This window comes from Adiantum capillus-veneris, chromosome 18 (genome assembly GCF_014529385.1).
Source record: "Adiantum capillus-veneris isolate H3 chromosome 18, ASM1452938v2, whole genome shotgun sequence".
In the NCBI taxonomy this organism is placed as follows: domain Eukaryota; kingdom Viridiplantae; phylum Streptophyta; class Polypodiopsida; order Polypodiales; family Pteridaceae; genus Adiantum; species Adiantum capillus-veneris.
The window spans coordinates 133,352,409-133,373,409 of NC_140948.1; positions in this window are offsets into that span (position 1 = coordinate 133,352,409).

The window sequence follows — 21,001 nt, forward strand, 5'->3', positions numbered from 1 at the left end:
GATTTTGACTAGTATTGTGCACACTTGTTTGCTATTTGCTCTTGCTTTTACTATATTTTTTTTGTTTTTTTTTTGTTTTAAACTAGGGTGGTTAGTTATTATATATATATATATACACACACACACACACACACACAACACACACAACACACACACACACACACAATCCCTAAAATCAAAAAGCTCAAGGGTCAGGAAAGAAGAGTAAGAGGGAAATAGTTCAATAGGCTGACGTGAATGGAGACTCGCCCTTCCTTGGGTAGATCATACTTTAAAAGGATGTCATCACCTTTTGGAACCAGTTATTCCAATTGGTAATGGGTGAGGATTTTAGCCAGTAGTTCTCTATTACCTTGGGTGCCTCATCAAGTTGCAAGGGTGGTAAGGTACTCTCCCAGGAACGAACTTGAAGTAGTGCATCAGGTAATAATTGAACAATGGGAGGTGTCGAATCTTTTGTAGCTTCATGGAGGATGCCTATGGTAGGTGGAGGTTGTGTAGAAGCTTTTTCTATGGATGCATTACATGAGGAGCTAGAAGCTTCATGGAACTCCCCCTTTCCTGAGCTAAGCTGAATAGATTGGTTTTGCCTTAGAACCCAAACTAGCTCTGGAATAGGTGTGTAGCATTCTGTGATCTTTCCCTTCCCATGGTCTCCATCGGCTTTGGAATTACAAGGTTTGTCTCACATGGTTTTGTAGTGGATAGGGAAGGACACGATTTACGTTTTAGGTACCCAAATTCAATTTTTCCATCATAGTAGCCTTGGGCTTGTAATAAATGTTTGGGAATCCAACATGGTTTGGTTTTCACCTTCTTACCCGAGTGGACGCCTTCCTTCGAGGTTTCCTTTGTGAATTAACTTGAACTATAGGGGGGTCCGATACGATACTTTGGGGACCCATTGATATGTACCCTTCGTTAGATCACATGAAGACTTTGATGTAGCACTTTCTATCGTAGTTGCCATGGAAGTTGAAGCTTTAGAGGGTTGTGCTACTGGCAAGGATGTTGTGATTTTTTGGATTGGAAATATTTTGTTGTTTTTTGTGTTACGAAGAGGTGAGATTTCAGTTGTTATTCCTTGAGCCGTAGGGCCATGAGTTAGTTTCTGCATCGTGATACTCTCTGTCTCCCAATCGATATTACATTTGACAACAGAAATCCATTTGCACCCCAGGTTTATATTACCCTCCATAGTACCAACAGGCATGACCAAAAAGCTTTGAACCACGGTTCCATTGTCATAAAGAATAGGAGTGTGTGTGATTCCCAGATTAGTGGCATCTAAGACGTTGTTGTCTTTCTCGAGCCCCAACTCTTGCTTGGATCTTTTAAAGCTCTGCCTATTCTTTGGCTGCTTTCTTTTGACGGATGGCTTGTAACCCTTTATTATGTCATCTCCTTACGGTATGACTCAACTTTGGCTTCTATGTAGCCTAGTTGTGCGATGTCAATGGGTTGTGGACTACACCACATAACTCTTTGAAGATATTCACCCCAGTTATCTACCAACTTTTGATGATCATCACATGCCCCTATATAATTAAGCCATTCTGAGATAGATTTCTTTTCATTTATTCTAGCACGCACATTTGCTCAATATCGTCGCCTCTTATATCTCTTACTCTTCTTTTCTAATTTTCAATTACGGCCGATCTCTAGTGAAGAGTCACTAGATGAATTGCTATTTCTGTCTTCTGCTCCCTTGGATAGATTTTCATCTAGGGTACCATTGGGCCTTGAATGGGTTGTCCCCACATTTTCACTAAGATTTAACTCAGACTCTTTGTCCTCAGAGTCAATTTCAATTGATGATTCTGACCCCAAATCGTGTGGGCTATAGTCTTGTGAGATGCTACTGGTTCCAATGCCAGTCAAACCTTCCTCTTGTAGGTCATCAAAAGCTATATGCATTGCTTCTAGCATATTTAAGGGTACGAGTGGTGGCATTTCACCCCTCCAGTGTTACCTAGGTCGTCCCCTGTTTTCCCAAGTGTCTATGGTTGCTGCTAAGTGGACCCAATCTACATTTTCCGACTCAATCATCCCAGGTAGTACATCCATATAAGGAGAATCTTCCCCAACATCAGTGTCCACTTTACACGTGTAACAATACTGCAATGGGGCCAAGCAAACTGTGATTTCAGATCTATGATCAATTATAAACCTATTTTCTAGAGGATATGCTCTACCAATTACAAGATCCACTCAAATGACAAAATCTTGGAACTACAAGTAGACATGGTTTTTAGACCCGTGATGTACCATTTTTGCTTCCCGCATGAAAGGACATCCTAAGATCTTCTTAGATGCCATAGTGTGCTTGGAGAAATCCATAACGATGAAGGTATTTCTTATATTATGTCCAAAGACCTTGATCTTGAGATCTTCTAGCATCCCCATAGGTTTAACAATAGACCCATTGGCCATCTTTACTACTATGGTTGTGGTCCCAAGGTGAGGTCTTCCCATAGTTTCCCATCAATTTTTAGTCACAATGCTAACCCCAGTGCCACCATCAAGGATTCCCTTCACAGTTAATCTTTTGGTAGTGATTGGTATGGTTGCATTGGATTCATCGCCCTCAAAGTATTGTCCCAACTTGTTAACATGTATTTCTACAACAGGGTTCTCATCTAGCTTGGGTTGTGGATCTAAGTGTTCCTCCTCTATTGGCATCTCCCTAGCTCCATCCATCTGCAAAAATTGTGGTAGCCCGACCTTCAGTTCTCCATTGAGGAAAGCTCAAAGAGCTAAGAATAGCTTAGGGTCTCCATATAGTTTGGACATGATGGTGGTTCTAACTTCTGAAGCCATGAAATCCATCCGTTTGGAAATATTTAACGGCACCTTCTGGGCTTCAGTCTCTTGAAGTGGGGAAGATGGGATCTCCATTTCTTTGATAGGGTGAGGTAGTCCCTCTGTAAACATTCTTTCCAACAAGAAGTGAGTACGGCCACTTTCCCATGACTTTAAGTCACTTTCTTCTTAAATGACACTAGGTATGGCTAAGGGTCTATGGACTTGGTGAGGTTGTTGTTGCGTAGGAAACATTGTGTCTGTAATTTGGATCTTCCTAGGTGATGGCTCTAGATCCCTCTGGGTCTCTTCTACCAAACTCTTTAATTACTTGACTTGCTCGATCTCGTTTGTAGGGTTTGGGTAAGTTCCTAACGTCTTTTTGGGTCATGGCCATTGTGGCTCATGATGATCTTCCTTGTTGGTTTATTTCCTAGTGGTCATTTTGATCTCCATGGTTTCACCTGAATCAGAATCCTCTTCAACATCATTCATATATAAGGGGTCGTCACCAATCCCTATGTTGGTCTTTGAACTGGGGTCTGACTTCGGTGCTTTTTGCGATCTCTTCCTTCGTGTTTTCTTCTTCTACTGAGATTGGGCAATTGATGCCGTGTCTTTTTCTCTTCAAGAATATAATTTTGTTTTTGGAGCATCGATCATGTGAGTATGTTCACTGGTACCACAAGCGTACTTTCTGATGGCTCCTCGATAACCTCAATCAAATTTAATGGCGTGATCTTCAGCACATTTGGATTATTTGAACATTGGGCAATCAAATGATCTGTGCCACATCGATTACACATGAGTATCGGCATTGTAGACGTGCTCGCTTGATTGGTTTGCATTAGTGTGGCGTTATTTTTTATCCTGATACGACACTCGGTCACACGATGTGGACCTTCACACTCATAGCATTGAAGAGGTGGTCTCTTGGCAGTGTAATTGATATTTTGGCCACTTGTAGCAAGAGTAGCTACTTGATAGACAGGTTTGACTTGTTCCCAATAGTCCTCCATGTAGTATTGTGGACTTTCTTCAAGCGCATCAATCCCATAGGAAATATTAGGGTCTATATCTTTCTCACAGCCTTCCAAACAAGTGATAGATGACTCCCAACCCACATGATTCACAAAAGTGATTCTCGGATGTGGTGATTGTGGTTCTAGAACTAGAGGTGGTAAGAGTGTTGTTTGAACAACATTTTGGGCCCTAGGGACCATGTGTTGTGACATTTGTTCAAGAGGTGGGGTTGGCATCAATGCAGGCACTCGAGGTCTGTCCATGCTAAGGTTGGTCTATTGGCTATCGCGCGCTTAAATACTATGAAATCCTTTGCTTGATGACCATACCTCCCATAGGCATTGCAATTCCCATTGAATTTCACTCTAAAAGTAGGGAATTCACTGGTACTATGCGGACCATAGCATACTGAGCACCATTGTTGCCCCCTTCTTGGATACATATGATTGTTTTGTGGAGCACGATTGTCTCTAAGACTCTCTTGAATGGCCTTGGTGAGATCTACTAAAGTCATCTCAAATATATTTGGCTCCTTAGCAATAGGCTTTTAGGGTCATTGACTGATGCCCCGATGCTTGCGAGCCAGTAGATTTAGGCTCAAAAGACTCTCTTTCTTCTTGAATCATTAAAAGGATGTCATCACCTTTTGGAACCAGTTATTCCAATTGGTAATGGGTGAGGATTTTAGCCAATAGTTCTCTATTACCTTGGGTGCCTCATCAAGTTGCAAGGGTGGTAAGGTACTCTCCCAGGAACGAACTTGAAGTAGTGCATCAGGCAGTAATTGAACAATGGGAGGTGTCGAATCTTTTGTAGCTTCATGGAGGATGCCTATGGTAGGTGGAGGTTGTGTAGAAGCTTTTACCTCTATGGATGCATTACATGAGGAGCTAGAAGCTTCATGGAACTCCCCCTTTCCTGCGCTAAGCTGAATAGATTGGTTTTGCCTTAGAACCCAAACTAGCTCTGGAATAGGTGTGTAGCATTCTGTGATCTTTCCCTTCCCATGGTCTTCCATCGGCTTTGGAATTACAAGGTTTGTCTCACATGGTTTTGTAGTGGATAGGGAAGGACACGATTTACGTTTAGGTACCCAAATTCAATCATTTCCATCATAGTAGCCTTGGGCTTGTAATAAATGTTTGGGAATCCAACATGGTTTGGTTTTCACCTTCTTAACCCGAGTGGACGCCTTCCTTCGAGGTTTCCTTTGTGAATTAACTTGAACTATAGGGGGGTCCGATAACGATACTTTGGGGACCCATTGATATGTACCCTTCGTTAGATCACATGAAGACTTTGATGTAGCACTGTCTATCGTAGTTGCCATGGAAGTTGAAGCTTTAGAGGGTTGTGCTACTGGCAAGGATGTTGTGATTTTTTGGATTGGAAATATTTTGTTGTTTTTTGTGTTACGAAGAGGTGAGATTTCAGTTGTTATTCCTTGAGCCGTAGGGCCATGAGTTAGTTTCTGCATCGTGATACTCTCTGTCTCCCAATCGATATTACATTTGACAACAGAAATCCATTTGCACCCCAGGTTTATATTACCCTCCATAGTACCAACAGGCATGACCAAAAAGCTTTGAACCACGGTTCCATTGTCATAAAGAATAGGAGTGTGTGTGATTCCCAGATTAGTGGCATCTAAGACGTTGTTGTCTTTCTCGAGCCCCAACTCTTGCTTGGATCTTTTTAAGCTCTGCCTATTCTTTGGCTGCTTTCTTTTGACGGATGGCTTGTAACCCTTTATTATGTCATCTCCTTACGGTATGACTCAACTTTGGCTTCTATGTAGCCTAGTTGTGCGATGTCAATGGGTTGTGGACTACACCACATAACTCTTTGAAGATATTCACCCCAGTTATCTACCAACTTTTGATGATCATCACATGCCCCTATATAATTAAGCCATTCTGAGATAGATTTCTTTTCATTTATTCTAGCACGCACATTTGCTCAATATCGTCGCCTCTTATATCTCTTACTCTTCTTTTCTAATTTTCAATTACGGCCGATCTCTAGTGAAGAGTCACTAGATGAATTGCTATTTCTGTCTTCTGCTTCCTTGGATAGATTTTCATCTAGGGTACCATTGGGCCTTGAATGGGTTGTCCCCACATTTTCACTAAGATTTAACTCAGACTCTTTGTCCTCAGAGTCAATTTCAATTGATGATTCTGACCCCAAATCGTGTGGGCTATAGTCTTGTGAGATGCTACTGGTTCCAATGCCAGTCAAACCTTCCTCTTGTAGGTCATCAAAAGCTATATGCATTGCTTCTAGCATATTTAAGGGTACGAGTGGTGGCATTTCATCCCCCTCCAGTGTTACCTAGGTCGTCCCCCTGTTTTCCCAAGTGTCTATGGTTGCTGCTAAGTGGACCCAATCTACATTTTCCGACTCAATCATCCCAGGTAGTACATCCATATAAGGAGAATCTTCCCCAACATCAGTGTCCACTTTACACGTGTAACAATACTGCAATGGGGCCAAGCAAACTGTGATTTCAGATCTATGATCAATTATAAACCTATTTTCTAGAGGATATGCTCTACCAATTACAAGATCCACTCAAATGACAAAATCTTGGAACTACAAGTAGACATGGTTTTTAGACCCGTGATGTACCATTTTTGCTTCCCGCATGAAAGGACATCCTAAGATCTTCTTAGATGCCATAGTGTGCTTGGAGAAATCCATAACGATGAAGGTATTTCTTATATTATGTCCAAAGACCTTGATCTTGAGATCTTCTAGCATCCCCATAGGTTTAACAATAGACCCATTGGCCATCTTTACTACTATGGTTGTGGTCCCAAGGTGAGGTCTTCCCATAGTTTCCCATCAATTTTTAGTCACAATGCTAACCCCAGTGCCACCATCAAGGATTCCCTTCACAGTTAATCTTTTGGTAGTGATTGGTATGGTTGCATTGGATTCATCGCCCTCAAAGTATTGTCCCAACTTGTTAACATGTATTTCTACAACAGGGTTCTCATCTAGCTTGGGTTGTGGATCTAAGTGTTCCTCCTCTATTGGCATCTCCCTAGCTCCATCCATCTGCAAAAATTGTGGTAGCCCGACCTTCAGTTCTCCATTGAGGAAAGCTCAAAGAGCTAAGAATAGCTTAGGGTCTCCATATAGTTTGGACATGATGGTGGTTCTAACTTCTGAAGCCATGAAATCCATCCGTTTGGAAATATTTAACGGCACCTTCTGGGCTTCAGTCTCTTGAAGTGGGGAAGATGGGATCTCCATTTCTTTGATAGGGTGAGGTAGTCCCTCTGTAAACATTCTTTCCAACAAGAAGTGAGTACGGCCACTTTCCCATGACTTTAAGTCACTTTCTTCTTAAATGACACTAGGTATGGCTAAGGGTCTATGGACTTGGTGAGGTTGTTGTTGCGTAGGAAACATTGTGTCTGTAATTTGGATCTTCCTAGGTGATGGCTCTAGATCCCTCTGGGTCTCTTCTACCAAACTCTTTAATTACTTGACTTGCTCGATCTCGTTTGTAGGGTTTGGGTAAGTTCCTAACGTCTTTTTGGGTCATGGCCATTGTGGCTCATGATGATCTTCCTTGTTGGTTTATTTCCTAGTGGTCATTTTGATCTCCATGGTTTCACCTGAATCAGAATCCTCTTCAACATCATTCATATATAAGGGGTCGTCACCAATCCCTATGTTGGTCTTTGAACTGGGGTCTGACTTCGGTGCTTTTTGCGATCTCTTCCTTCGTGTTTTCTTCTTCTACTGAGATTGGGCAATTGATGCCGTGTCTTTTTCTCTTCAAGAATATAATTTTGTTTTTGGAGCATCGATCGTGTGAGTATGTTCACTGGTACCACAAGCGTACTTTCTGATGGCTCCTCGATAACCTCAATCAAATTTAATGGCGTGATCTTCAGCACATTTGGATTATTTGAACATTGGGCAATCAAATGATCTGTGCCACATCGATTACACATGAGTATCGGCATTGTAGACGTGCTCGCTTGATTGGTTTGCATTAGTGTGGCGTTATTTTTTATCCTGATACGACACTCGGTCACACGATGTGGACCTTCACACTCATAGCATTGAAGAGGTGGTCTCTTGGCAGTGTAATTGATATTTTGGCCACTTGTAGCAAGAGTAGCTACTTGATAGACAGGTTTGACTTGTTCCCAATAGTCCTCCATGTAGTATTGTGGACTTTCTTCAAGCGCATCAATCCCATAGGAAATATTAGGGTCTATATCTTTCTCACAGCCTTCCAAACAAGTGATAGATGACTCCCAACCCACATGATTCACAAAAGTGATTCTCGGATGTGGTGATTGTGGTTCTAGAACTAGAGGTGGTAAGAGTGTTGTTTGAACAACATTTTGGGCCCTAGGGACCATGTGTTGTGACATTTGTTCAAGAGGTGGGGTTGGCATCAATGCAGGCACTCGAGGTCTGTCCATGCTAAGGTTGGTCTATTGGCTATCGCGCGCTTAAATACTATGAAATCCTTTGCTTGATGACCATACCTCCCATAGGCATTGCAATTCCCATTGAATTTCACTCTAAAAGTAGGGAATTCACTGGTACTATGCGGACCATAGCATACTGAGCACCATTGTTGCCCCCTTCTTGGATACATATGATTGTTTTGTGGAGCACGATTGTCTCTAAGACTCTCTTGAATGGCCTTGGTGAGATCTACTAAAGTCATCTCAAATATATTTGGCTCCTTAGCAATAGGCTTTTAGGGTCATTGACTGATGCCCCGATGCTTGCGAGCCAGTAGATTTAGGCTCAAAAGACTCTCTTTCTTCTTGAATCATTAAATGATCCTCCAATTGGATCGCATTGGTGGTGACTGCTTCCCGAGTGGTGATACCTTTGATGACTAGGCCATTGTAGATATCCTCATGTCGTAATCCCCTAATGAATCTATCAAGCAATTGATTATTATTGAAGTGCTCATTTTGGGTTACAACCAGAATTCAAATGCTTCAAGTGACTAATGAAGTCTCTCATCGACTCTCCTTCCTCTCATTGGGCTTTCTGGAGCTGAGAGGCTACCCCCCAAAGCACTCCCTCCCGTATGTATTCTTTCAAGAATAGTCTTCTAGGAGTAGGGTAAATCATTTTTTCTACCACCCTTAGGGTTCTATACCAATCCCCAGCCTTCCCACTTAAGGTTAGGCTTAAAGAATTACTCTTATGCAGGTCATTGTGTTCTCCTAGAGAATCACATATTTGTTCAAAAACTTTGATATGCTTTCTCACATCCCCGTCTCCACTAAATTTTTGTGTGATCTTGGCTATTTGTACTGCCTTACTTCTAGGCTCTCTATCAGGCATGTTACGCAATAGATTGATCGATGGTTTGAGCAAATGCTGCCAAATCTCCTAAATAAGCAAGTATAGTGGCCACAGGTGCAGGCGCTCCTGGAACTACATGTGGGATGGGAGTTGGCCTTGGCCTTGGCATACGCGTGGCCCTCCGGTCCCGTACCTCGTATGGTGGTGTACCACGTGGTGGTCCAAAGTTCATAGGTGTGTCCCTAGGCAGAGCCGGTACTCGATACGACATGTTATTGCTAAATGGTATGGCCCCACTTGAATAAGAGCTCGAATAATGCCATTGTGGAGTGTGAGCCCTTGGCATAATTGGGGTTGTGGGAGCTACGTGGGCATGAGGTGCGATAGGTACATATGCTTGATGCACACCTGTAGGTATTTTTGGGGGCACTGTGCTACTAGGTAGCAGTGCAGCGCTAACAAACGAGGTCCAAGGTGTACTTTTGTACTCATCACCGGAGTAGGTATCGTAGCACTAGTGTCTCTGAGAGACAAATGAGCTAGATTTGGCAAAGTAAAACTACTACTTGTGGGTTCAGACTGTACCAAAACTCCAGGTGACACAATATATGAAGGGTCCATTGGACTCATTGAAGGAGTTTCCATCTGTGATAGTGTCGGTTGTCTGGCCTTGCCCGTATCCAAGAATCTCATAAGGCCCATTGAAGGAATGTTAATCCCTCGGTTTTGCCTCTTCGATTGGATGATGCTATGGATGACATTGCAGACCATTTGTTGCCACTCCTCTAGACTTGTGGTGCTAGAATTAGATATTACAACTTCTAACCAACCTATATGGTATGTGTAACCCATGTACAGTTCAGTCAAGGTTTTAGTTTGTAGGTCATATTCCCAATTTTTGTCGACAAATAACCCTTCTAGGCTCGGTGTACTAGAGGTTTTCCTTGAGGTGGAAGCATTGTTGTTCCCCATGGTTTGACCCACATTGTCTACTAACTCAGTGGCACTCGATTGATCGATTGCTATGCCTGTTTTCCCAGGGGTCTTTCCCTTCATGGCTCGATGTTGTTCTAGGAAACTCTCCATTTTCCTCTCCCTAGCCGCTTGCATATAACGCTCAACTTCTTGCACCTCCGCAAGACTCTTACCTTGGATAGTAGCAACTTCGGGGGGTGATGGCTTAGCAGGGTCTTCCATGAAAACAGGGACAGGATAAGACGTGGACACCTCTTGGGAGTATGACTCCCTTGAGATATGATAGCCGTTTTTTGGCTCTTTGTAATTTCCACAGTGAGTTATCTCACCCTATCAAATCACTCAAACACTGTGGTTACCCTACCCTTTCACTGTATATAGTGCGTGTGAGTTAGGGGACTTTTCCCATATCTCCTTTGAAATAAAAAACCTCAATTAGCTAGTCATTGGGCTAGTTGAGCAAAAAAATATAAAATATAAAAAATATAAAGTATATTATGGCCCATGCATATGTAAATATTTCTTGTATATAGGGCCTAAATAAAAGATTTTTTCATAATTATTTTGGTATTTATTTAAATATTTCTACCTAGGTGTGTGTTATTTATGCTTTGTACATTGCCTCACCATTACCACAATTTTTCTTACCATTTTTCATACTCTTTATTCCATATAGAAATATTTTCATGTAAGCTTCTCTTATATTTGGTGTAACTCCACCCCAACAAAAATCCAAAAAAACTAGTTTTATTTATGTGTATATTTTTTCACTATTGTGATTTTTTCCTTCCTACATCTATTTTGTTTTTTTTCTAAAAAATTAGAACACAAAAATATTTATCTTTTTATGGTAGCCTCATAATGAGAGAGATTTCTTTTGACCCCTTTATATTTTTTCCACTTATATTATTTATATTTGACATGTACATATTTTTTAGACCCCTCAATATTTGATTTTCTTAGTTGTACTATTCACTTATATCATGATCTCAACAATATCTTCAATTATAGACCTACCAAATAAGGTCAAGGGTAGGTGGCATGCATACATGCACTATGGAGGGCTCACTCTTGGAGGTATTCAAAAGAATCATCCAAAGAAGGACCCCACAAGGACTTGTGCAGTGGAAAAAAACGGTCGGTTTTGCTGAATTTTTAAAGTTCACTTGCTCTCCGAATTTGAAAACGATACAAACAAAAGTTGTAGCTCGTGGGCTGAACTTTTGCCTCAAATTTTTTCATATTTTTTTGAGCTACGAGCTGTGAGCTATGATTTTATTAGTGGACCCCAATTTTCCCATGCTATGCAGCCACACTCTCTCTTCCACTTTATCATTTTCCTCTTTCACACACACTTCTCCACTCATCATCCCCACCTCTCTCACCACTCCTCTCTGCACCCTACTCACCTTCTCCTCAACCTTGAAGAATAAGAGAAACCATGGTGAACTCATACCTCCCACACACAATTCCATTCCAAAATTGACCACCTAGTCTCATTTTTCCTCCTCCAAATTACCCATATCTATCAAAAAAACCACAAAATTCAGCCTCTTCTCTTAAAAGACAGCATAATGGTGGTTGATTACTCAGCTTCAATTACCTTGTCTCTCAAGGAGGTCAAGAGTGCAGAAAAAATGTACCGTCAAAGCTAGTGGACCGTCAACAAGCGTCAAAATTGGCCCTACTCAAGACACTTGGAGCATCAACTTTGTAAGAAATCACCTTTTCTTACCTCTTAAGAGTTTTTCTTCCTTATTTGTATCCTACATGGATATTCCCATTGTAAATATCCAATTCCATTTGTAAATTAATACTAACTCTACTAACACTAACCCACTATGAAAAGTCCTATCACCTCCATTTCTCTCCTCTCCCTTTCCCCACCAACTTCTTGATAATTCCAAGCAAAAGAAATTAGATAAATTGCTGAAAATCTAACCCAACCATGGTTAGAGGAGTAACCCTAGCCTTCAAAATTGCTATAAAAGGAGGGTGTAGCTAGCACAAAAGGAGAGCCATAAGCAAGAGCACTATGCTATAGCTTGAGAAGCCAAGCTCAACCTCTCTAGAAGGAGCTCTTGAGTGGAATCTCGTTGTCTTATGCATGTACATGTGTTGTAGTAGGGGATTAGCAAGGGAACTCTATGCCATTGTAAGAGAGAGAGTGATCATTCAATTGAGAGTAGGAAATCTATCATTTCTCCTACTAGTGTAAGCCAACATTTGCTGAATCAAGGAGGGTGGATTTGGACTAAGCTTGGATACTTTGTCTCCCTTCCAACGTGAAGTAATGGACAACAATGATGCGTAAGTGTCTTGGTGTTTTTTGCTAAGTTCTTGATAACTTGTTTCTAGTGTTGTCATCAATCTAGCCATAAATCCCACATACTGTAAGAGGGCGACAGGGTGGAGAGGACTCCCTTGGCCTTAAGACAGTGATTGGGGTGGCTTTTCTTGTGATGTGTTGAGGTGAAATTTACGCAAGCTATGTTGAACAATTACTAATCTCACTTTGATTTGTCATGATAGATTTGTAAGAAGGTATTAGTGCAACAAGCACCCCTTCCCCCTTCTCTCTCTTTCTTACATATATATATATTTATGTTTGCTTGATCATTAACGATACACCTCAAAGCAGCCCGAGCACCATCTCTCTCTCTCTCTCTCTTGTGTTTTAGTGTGTGAGAGTGTTCCATTGGTGTTAGGGTTAGTGTAAATTCCTTGCTTGTTTGTGGGTTGCTCTAACGATTCTCCTCTTTTGCGTCCTAGTTCGCTCTTAAACTAGGTGGTGCCCCTTGTGTAGTTGGGATTTGGCTGTGGGTTTGTTGTTTTGGTTTGTGTTGTGTTGTGCCCCAGCCCCATTGAGCCACATGGGAGCCTTGAAGGGTGTCTAGAGGTTGCTCTTCTTGTTGCCCACCCTGGACCGCCTCAAATTGGTGCCCCCACTGAGGACGGCTTGTGTATGTTTTGTGAAGGCTCAACCTTTAGCATAATCAAGTAGCTTGCATGAATCACGAGAATTTGTATGATCCCTTCAGTCCCATTGCAAGGCAAAAGGTACACATAATTGTTAGTACTAAGTTGCAATTTCAACGTGTCATTCGTAGAATTTTAGGTCCTCTTAGGTTGGCCGAGATAAACGCTTCAGTAAATCCTTTTATTTTGCCTTTCATTAGGTACGGCCTTAGTTTGGACGTCTATATTTTTGTTTTGTTTTAAGAATTAGGTCATACATAGACCATGGATAATGGCCCAGGAATAGAGGTTTTGCCCTTCCATTTCACTCCACACATTAGAATAAACATTGCAATTAGTAGGAAAATCCATTTTCAACAACGTATGGTGTTCATGTTTGGTGCCCAAAGAGTAGGAGAAATTCTCGCATCACCAAACCCTGTCATCCTACCTCTTATTAATTATCATAGGTCGTTTGATGTGAATATCTTTATTTTGTTGTAGAATAGATTGCAAGCTAGAAAACATTATTGTGTAAATCATTTTAAGAAAGAAAAACAAAAACGGGTGTCACTTTGAAATCAATTCAATGGAAATCCAACGCCAAATGTCTGGATATCCTCTTTTCTTTGGAGAGCCTGGAGAGGATGCAGAATTATTTTTTAGCAAATTTCAAGATGTCTTGCCGTATCAAGAGGATAGTAACCGATCAAGAACGTGTAGAAATGTTTGAGGTGGTCCTTAGGAAAGATGCTAGTACTTGGTTTGACTCTTTGCCTGAGGAAGTTAAGGGGGATTACACAGAAGTTTTGAATCGTTTTAAGAGATACTTCTTTGATCCCCAAAACACTCAAAAACTATGGCAAGACATTGTTTCTCATAAGCAAAAAACTTAGATGACTACTACTTGTACAAGCAAGAGTTCTACGTCTTTGGGCTCTATGGATACGAAATGTTGCTAACCCTGGTGATGGTGCAGAATTTTTAAAGGGAGGGTTCATAGCCGGACTCTTTTCTGACCTTAAGGTAAAAGTTGAGGCGGGTGCACCTGCTGCTTTTGATGCAGCGGAAAATAGGGCTGCTGAGAAGTATAAGAAACTCAAGTGCTTAAGGGGAGAGGTTCCAATAGAAGGACTTAGACCCAAAGGTAAGTCACAAGCATCAACATCTAGGGAGCTTCCTGAGGTAATGGCTGAGTGATTGAGAAGTTAAATGAATCTTTAAGCAGCCTGTCAATTCACCTTGCACAAGCTGTAGGTCCAAAGGGACAAGCAAAGAAGTCAGAAGAGAGAGAGCCACGAACTAGGAGAGTCTTGCAATGTTGGAATTGCGGAGAGTCTGGACATGGGATGTATAATTGTCCTTGGCCCCGTGGAGAGCCAGGGAGACCTAACTTGAATTACCCAGTGATGAATGCAAGAGAAGGAGCTGGTCAACAACCAAGGCTTCTACAAAGGCCAAATGGACCAAGACCACCTCCACAAGGGCTAGAAGGAGTTCCACCTTTGCCAGATCCAAATGTGCATGTGGTAGAGGTGACAAATTCGAATGAGGTTGACATGGAAGCCAATGGCATTAAGCGTGGCCGAGGGAAAGGTAAAGAGAAAGAAGGAGTCACATCACAGAGTGAACATGGACAAGGCAAAAAGGCAAAGGAGACCAACGAACCAAGAAGACTCGACGTCGTATCAACCTCCAAGACTTCCCTCTTGGACATGGTATGGCTCCGTACAACTTGTTGGAAGACATGAGAGGTAAGGGTCCTGATATTTCATGGCCTCATTTCTTGCATTATGTCCACAAGTAAGGAGGGATTTAACAAGGGCAGTTAGCACTAGGAGAAAGGTAAAAGAGAGTGTGCCGGTTGTTAAAATTGCACAAGCTGAAATGAATGAGAACATTACACGGTGCTAGACTGTTACATCAAAGGAAGATTGGTTAGGAAAGGTCTAGTGGATGGGGGTGCACAAATTTGCATCATGACAGAGGGACTCATGCAAAGACTAGGCATGCACATCCATGAGACACCTGAAATCAAAGTCAAGATGGCAAACAATAGCAAGGCTAGGTGTGTAGGCATTTGTAAAAATGTCTTTGTAGAGGCCTTTGGCATTAAGAAAGCGGTGGATTTTTATATTATGTCGACCAAGGGAAGTGGTTATCCATTTATCCTAGGAAGACCATGGCTAATGAAAATGCGAGCTTTGCAGGATTGGGAGAGTGGGAAATTAATTTGCAAGAATGACAATCATAAGAAGGTTGTCTTTGACATGAAGGAGCAACGCCAAGAGGAGCTCCATGAAGAATCATCTCAAAGTGAGACGGAAGAAGGTTGGACCGATAGCACTTCAGAAGAAGAAAGTAGCGGCAGCATTACTGAAGAGGAGTCTTCCATCGAAGTCATGGGGGTAAGGTTTAAGCCAAGCAACCAAGAGACCTCTTGTCAAGGCTTGGAGGAGGTAGGTCCTCAAGAGAACGAAGGTGTTCAAGATGAAGGGATGCTGGAAGGTATGCTATCAACAACACTTACAAAGGATGAAAGAGAGGATTTCAAATGTGTGCTAAGGAAGTTTCCTAGGCTTTTTGCTAAAGACTACACCGATGTGCGTGGAGTAGATGCTGTTCAACACAAAATTGAGTTGAAGCCAGAGGCCACACCTAAGGCTCAGAAGCTACGAAGGCTAGGAGTCATCAAGGAGTAGGCTTTACTCAAGGAGGTAAGAAAGCTTCTAGCAACAGGTTTCATTTATCCAGTGGAGAATTTAGAGTGGGTCTCTCCCGTTATTGTCACTCCTAAGAAAAACGGAAAGTGGAGGGTGTGTGTGGATTACCGTCCACTCAATGAGGCATAAAAAAGAGATCACTTTCCCCTCCCATTTCAGGATGAGATACTAAATGAGGTAGCTGGTCATGAGAAGTACACTGTGTGTGATGGCTACTCAGGTTACTTTCAAATAGGGATTGCATTGGAGGATCAATTGAAAACAACCTTTATCATTCTTTGGGGTTGTTATGCTTTTAGAGTCATGCCATTTGGCCTGACAAATGCTCCTGCAACTTTCCAACGCTTCATGAACATGGTGTTTCAAGCATTCTTTGGAAAGTCCATTAGGGTTTTTATTGATGATTTTGCATTTATAGCTCAAAATCATTGCATCTACAAAGGGTAGAAGAAGGTTTAAAGAAGCTCTATGACATGGGAGGTCAACTCAACCCGACAAGTGTCACATAGCTGAGGATGAAGTGATCTTGCTTGGTCACAAGGTTTCCTATAAAGGCATTGAGGTGGATCCTTCAAAGGCAAAGGATCTTATTGAGCTCCCCTCACCCAAGAATCTCAAAGAGGTCATATCATTCATTCAAAAGTGAAGTATATGTCACGCTTTATTCACTTAGCTTCGGAGTTGCTTCATCCTTTGCAAAAGTTGACACAACAAGTAGAATTTGCATGGTCTGATGAGCTTGAAGAGTATTTTTGTAACATTAAAGTCATTTTGTCAGAGCTACCAACACTCATGCCTCCTTGTTGGGAGTACACATTCTTTGTTAGCTCTAGTGTTGGAAGGGAAACAATTGGTGCTGTGTTGCTACAACATGATCCCCACAGTACAAGGATGCGACCCATCTACTTTGCTAGTAGGGTCATGAATGCTTTGGAGAGAGACTATACAGAAGCAGAACTCATGATGCTTTCTCTCATGTTTGCGGTGAGAAAGTTTAGATCCTACCTGCTACCAAAACCTTTTGTAATTCTCACTGCAGAGAATTTGTTCCCTTGGGTGTCATCTCAAATGAATCTTAGTACTAGGATCTCAAATTGGATTATGGAGTTGCAAGAGTTTCAATACTCTTTCGAGGTAGAAGATAGTGTGCGTGCACAATTGGCAGGGATTCTCACTTATAGGGTGCATGAAAAGGAGATTAAGGTGCCTGAAGTAAAGACCCTACCATTACCACCACCAAAAAGTATTCCTAATGCTTTTACTTGTTTTTGATGGAGCTTTTCGTCGAGCCACAGGAGAAGCAGGGGGGGGCTAGTGTTGCTCAACCCAAGTGGAGAGGTGGTCATGAAAGAGAAGGTCAATCTACCAGGTTCAACTAGCAACAATGAAGCAGAATATGACACACTACTTCATGGTTTAAAAATATGTATTGGCCATGGTATACAACGCCTCATGGTAAAGGGAGATGCACTTCTCATTGTTAAACAGATTTTAGGCATTTGGGCATGCAAGAATGAAAGCTTACGGACAAAAGTTCATGCCATTCGTAGATTGTTTAATCAATTTGAAGAAGTACAACTATATCATATTCCTAGGAAACAGAATGAAGATGCCGATTTACTTGCACAGCAAGTAGTTACATGTGTTGAGAAAGAAGTGCAGGTCATCATGGTGGCAGCAACTGTGAAGCAACCGAGATACCAGGGATTGGAGTCATTGACTCCCATTATTAGGTACATTTTGGAGGGCAAGTTTCCACAAGACTTCACGAAGGCTCAGAAGAGGAGACTCATGAAGAAGGCAAGCGCATATCTCTTCCTAGAAGGCTCCCTCTATCAAAGAGGGAGGGATCAAGTATGCAGAAGAGTACCAACTATTGAGGAAATTCCAGCCATTCTAAAAGGTTGCATGAAGAAGCATGTGTGTGGTGCCATTTTGCCCAAGAATTAACTGTGAAGAAGATTTTGCTTGCGGGGTATGTTTGGCCAAGTCTGCATGTGGATGTCCAACATTGGCGTAAAAGTTGTCACAATTGTCAGGTAAATGGGAATAGAAGATTGGTTTATGGTCCAAGGCAAATCATGCTTGCAAATGGACCCTTTGAAAAGTGGGGCATTGATGCTATGGGTCCTCTGCCTAGGACAAAAAATGGTAAACTCTACATTCTAGTGGCTGTAGACTATATGACTAGGTGGGTGGAAGCACAAAGTGTGGCAAAGGTAAATGAGAGGACAGTGAGCAAATTCGTCTACACTCACATTTGTTGTAGATTTAGCACACCTTTGAGATTGTTTCTGATAATGGTCCAGGGTTTAGAAAGGGATTGCTCACAGAAGTCTGTGAAGAACTTCACATTCTACATCGTCACAGTACACCCTACTATCCCAATCAAATGGTTTGGTAGAAAAAGCTAATGGTGTCATTGCAGGCATCATTAGAAAGATGGTGAAAAAAAGACAAAGTTGTGGGATGACTTCTTGGATGGTGCCTTGTGGGCATATCGAACCACATATAGGGAAGCCACGGAGTTCACACCATTTCACTTGGTCTATGGTCAAGAGGCTTTACAGCCAATTGAGCTAAACATTCCAACAATGCGACTTCATGGCAAATCAGCACAAGATGATCAAGAAGCATGGATGGATCGACTTCTTACCTTAGCTGAGCTTGAGTGGAAAAGAGAAGCAGTATACGAGTGCTATAAGAGGAAAGCCACATAGACAAAGGAGAAGCTTGACAAGAAACTGAAGGACAAAGGCATCAATGAAGGAGATATTGTGCTAAGGTATGACAATCGACTCGATAATCGTTTTGATGCCAAATTTGAAACAAGATGGCAAGGGCCATACATAGTCAAGAAGGCTTTCAATTCAAGTTACTATCAGCTTATGGACTTGAATGGTAAAGAGCACTCCAGGAAAGTAAACGAGTATCGCTTGAAGCCTATCTGAGTCGCCTTCTACCAAAGGATCTACCAAAGATCTGTCAAAAGGCACTGTCTCATGTAACTATTGTTACATGAAGCATGAGTGTAACTCTAGCCAAAATTTGAGGGGCCAACCAATAAAGATCTCGTCAAGGACTCTGAAGCACTCTCTTTGGAAAAGATGCTCTATGATGGTACATGAATATACCATCATCCAGGGGGAGGGCTAATGATAGCCGTTTTTTGGCTCTTTGTATTGCCACAGTGAGTTATCTCACCCTATCAAATCACTCAAACATTGTGGTTACCCTCCACCTTTCACTGTATATAGGTGTGTGTGAGTTAGGGGACTTTTCCCATATCTCCTTACTGAAATAAAAAACCCTCAATTAGCTAGTCATTGGGCTAGTTGAGCCAAAAAAATATAAAATATAAAAAATATAAGTATATTATGGCCCATGCATATGTAAATATTTTTGTATATAGGGCCTAAATAAAAGATTTTTTCATAATTATTTTGGTATTTATTTAAATATTTCTACCTAGGTGTGTGTTATTTATGCTCTGTACATTGCCTCACCATTACCACAATTTTTCTTACCATTTTTCATACTCTTTATTCCATATAGAAATATTTTCATGTAAGCTTCTCTTATATTTGGTGTAACTCACCCCAACAAAAATCCAAAAAAACTAGTTTTATTTATGTGTATATTTTTTCACTATTGTGATTTTTTCCTTCCTACATCTATTTTGTTTTCTTTCTAAAAAATAGAACACCAAAAATATTTATCTTTTTATGGTAGCCTCATAATGAGAGAGATTTCTTTTGACCCCTTTATATTTTTTCCACTTATATTATTTATATTTGACATGTACATATTTTTTAGACCCCTCAATATTTGATTTTCTTAGTTGTACTATTCACTTATATCATGATCTCAACAATATCTTCAATTATAGACCTACCAAATAAGGTCAAGGGTAGGTGGCATGCATACATGCACTATGGAGGGCTCACTCTTGGAGGTATTCAAAAGAATCATCCAAAGAAGGACCCCACAAGGACCTTGTGCAGTGGAAAAACACGGTCGATTTTGCTGAATTTTTAAAGTTCACTTGCTCTCCGAATTTGAAAAGGTGATACAAACAAAAGTTGTAGCTCGTGGGCTGAACTTTTGCCTCAAATTTTTTCATATTTTTTTGAGCTACGAGCTGTGAGCTATGATTTTAATAGTGGACCCCAGTTTTCCCATGCTATGCAGCCACACTCTCTCTTCCACTTTATCATTTTCCTCTTTCACACACACTTCTCCACTCATCATCCCCACCTCTCTCACCACTCCTCTCTGCACCCTACTCACCTTCTCCTCAACCTTGAAGAATAAGAGAAACCATGGTGAACTGATACCTCCACACACAATTCCATTCCAAAATTGACCACCTAGTCTCATTTTTCCTCCTCCAAATTACCCATATCTATCGAAAAAAACCACAAAATTCAGCCTCTTCTCTTAAAAGACAGCATCATGGTGGTTGATTACTCAGCTTCAATTACCTTGTCTCTCAAGGAAGGTCAAGAGTGGAGAAAAAATGTACCGTCAAAGCTAGTGGACCGTCAACAAGAGTCAAAATTGCCCCTACTCAAGACACTTGGAGCATCAACCTTGTAAGAAATCCACCGTTTCTTACCTCTTAAGAGTTTTTTCTTCCTTATTTGTATCCTACATGGATACTCCCATTGTAAATATCCAATTCCATTTGTAAATTAATACTAACTCTACTAACACTAACCCACTATGAAAAGTCCTATCACCTCCATTTCTCTCCTCTCCTTTCCCCACCAACTTCTTGATAATTCCAAGCAAAAGAAATTAGATAAATTGCTGAAAATCTAACCCAACCATGGTTAGAGGAGTAACCCTAGCCTTCAAAATTGCTATAAAAGGAGGGTGTAGCTAGCACAAAAGGAGAGCCATAAGCAAGAGCACTATGCTATAGCTTGAGAAGCCAAGCTCAACCTCTCTAAAAGGAGCTCTTGAGTGGAAGCTCATTGTCTTATGCATGTGCATGTGTTGTAATAGGGGATTAGCAAGGGAACTCTATGCCATTGTAAGAGAGAGAGTGATCATTCAATTGAGAGTAGGAAATCTATCATTTTCCTACTAGTGTAAGCCCAACATTTGCTAAATCAAGGAGGGTGGATTTGGACTAAGCTTGGATACTTTGTCTCCCTTCCAACGTGAAGTAATGGACAACAATGATGCGTAAGTGTCTTGGTGTTTTTTGTTAAGTT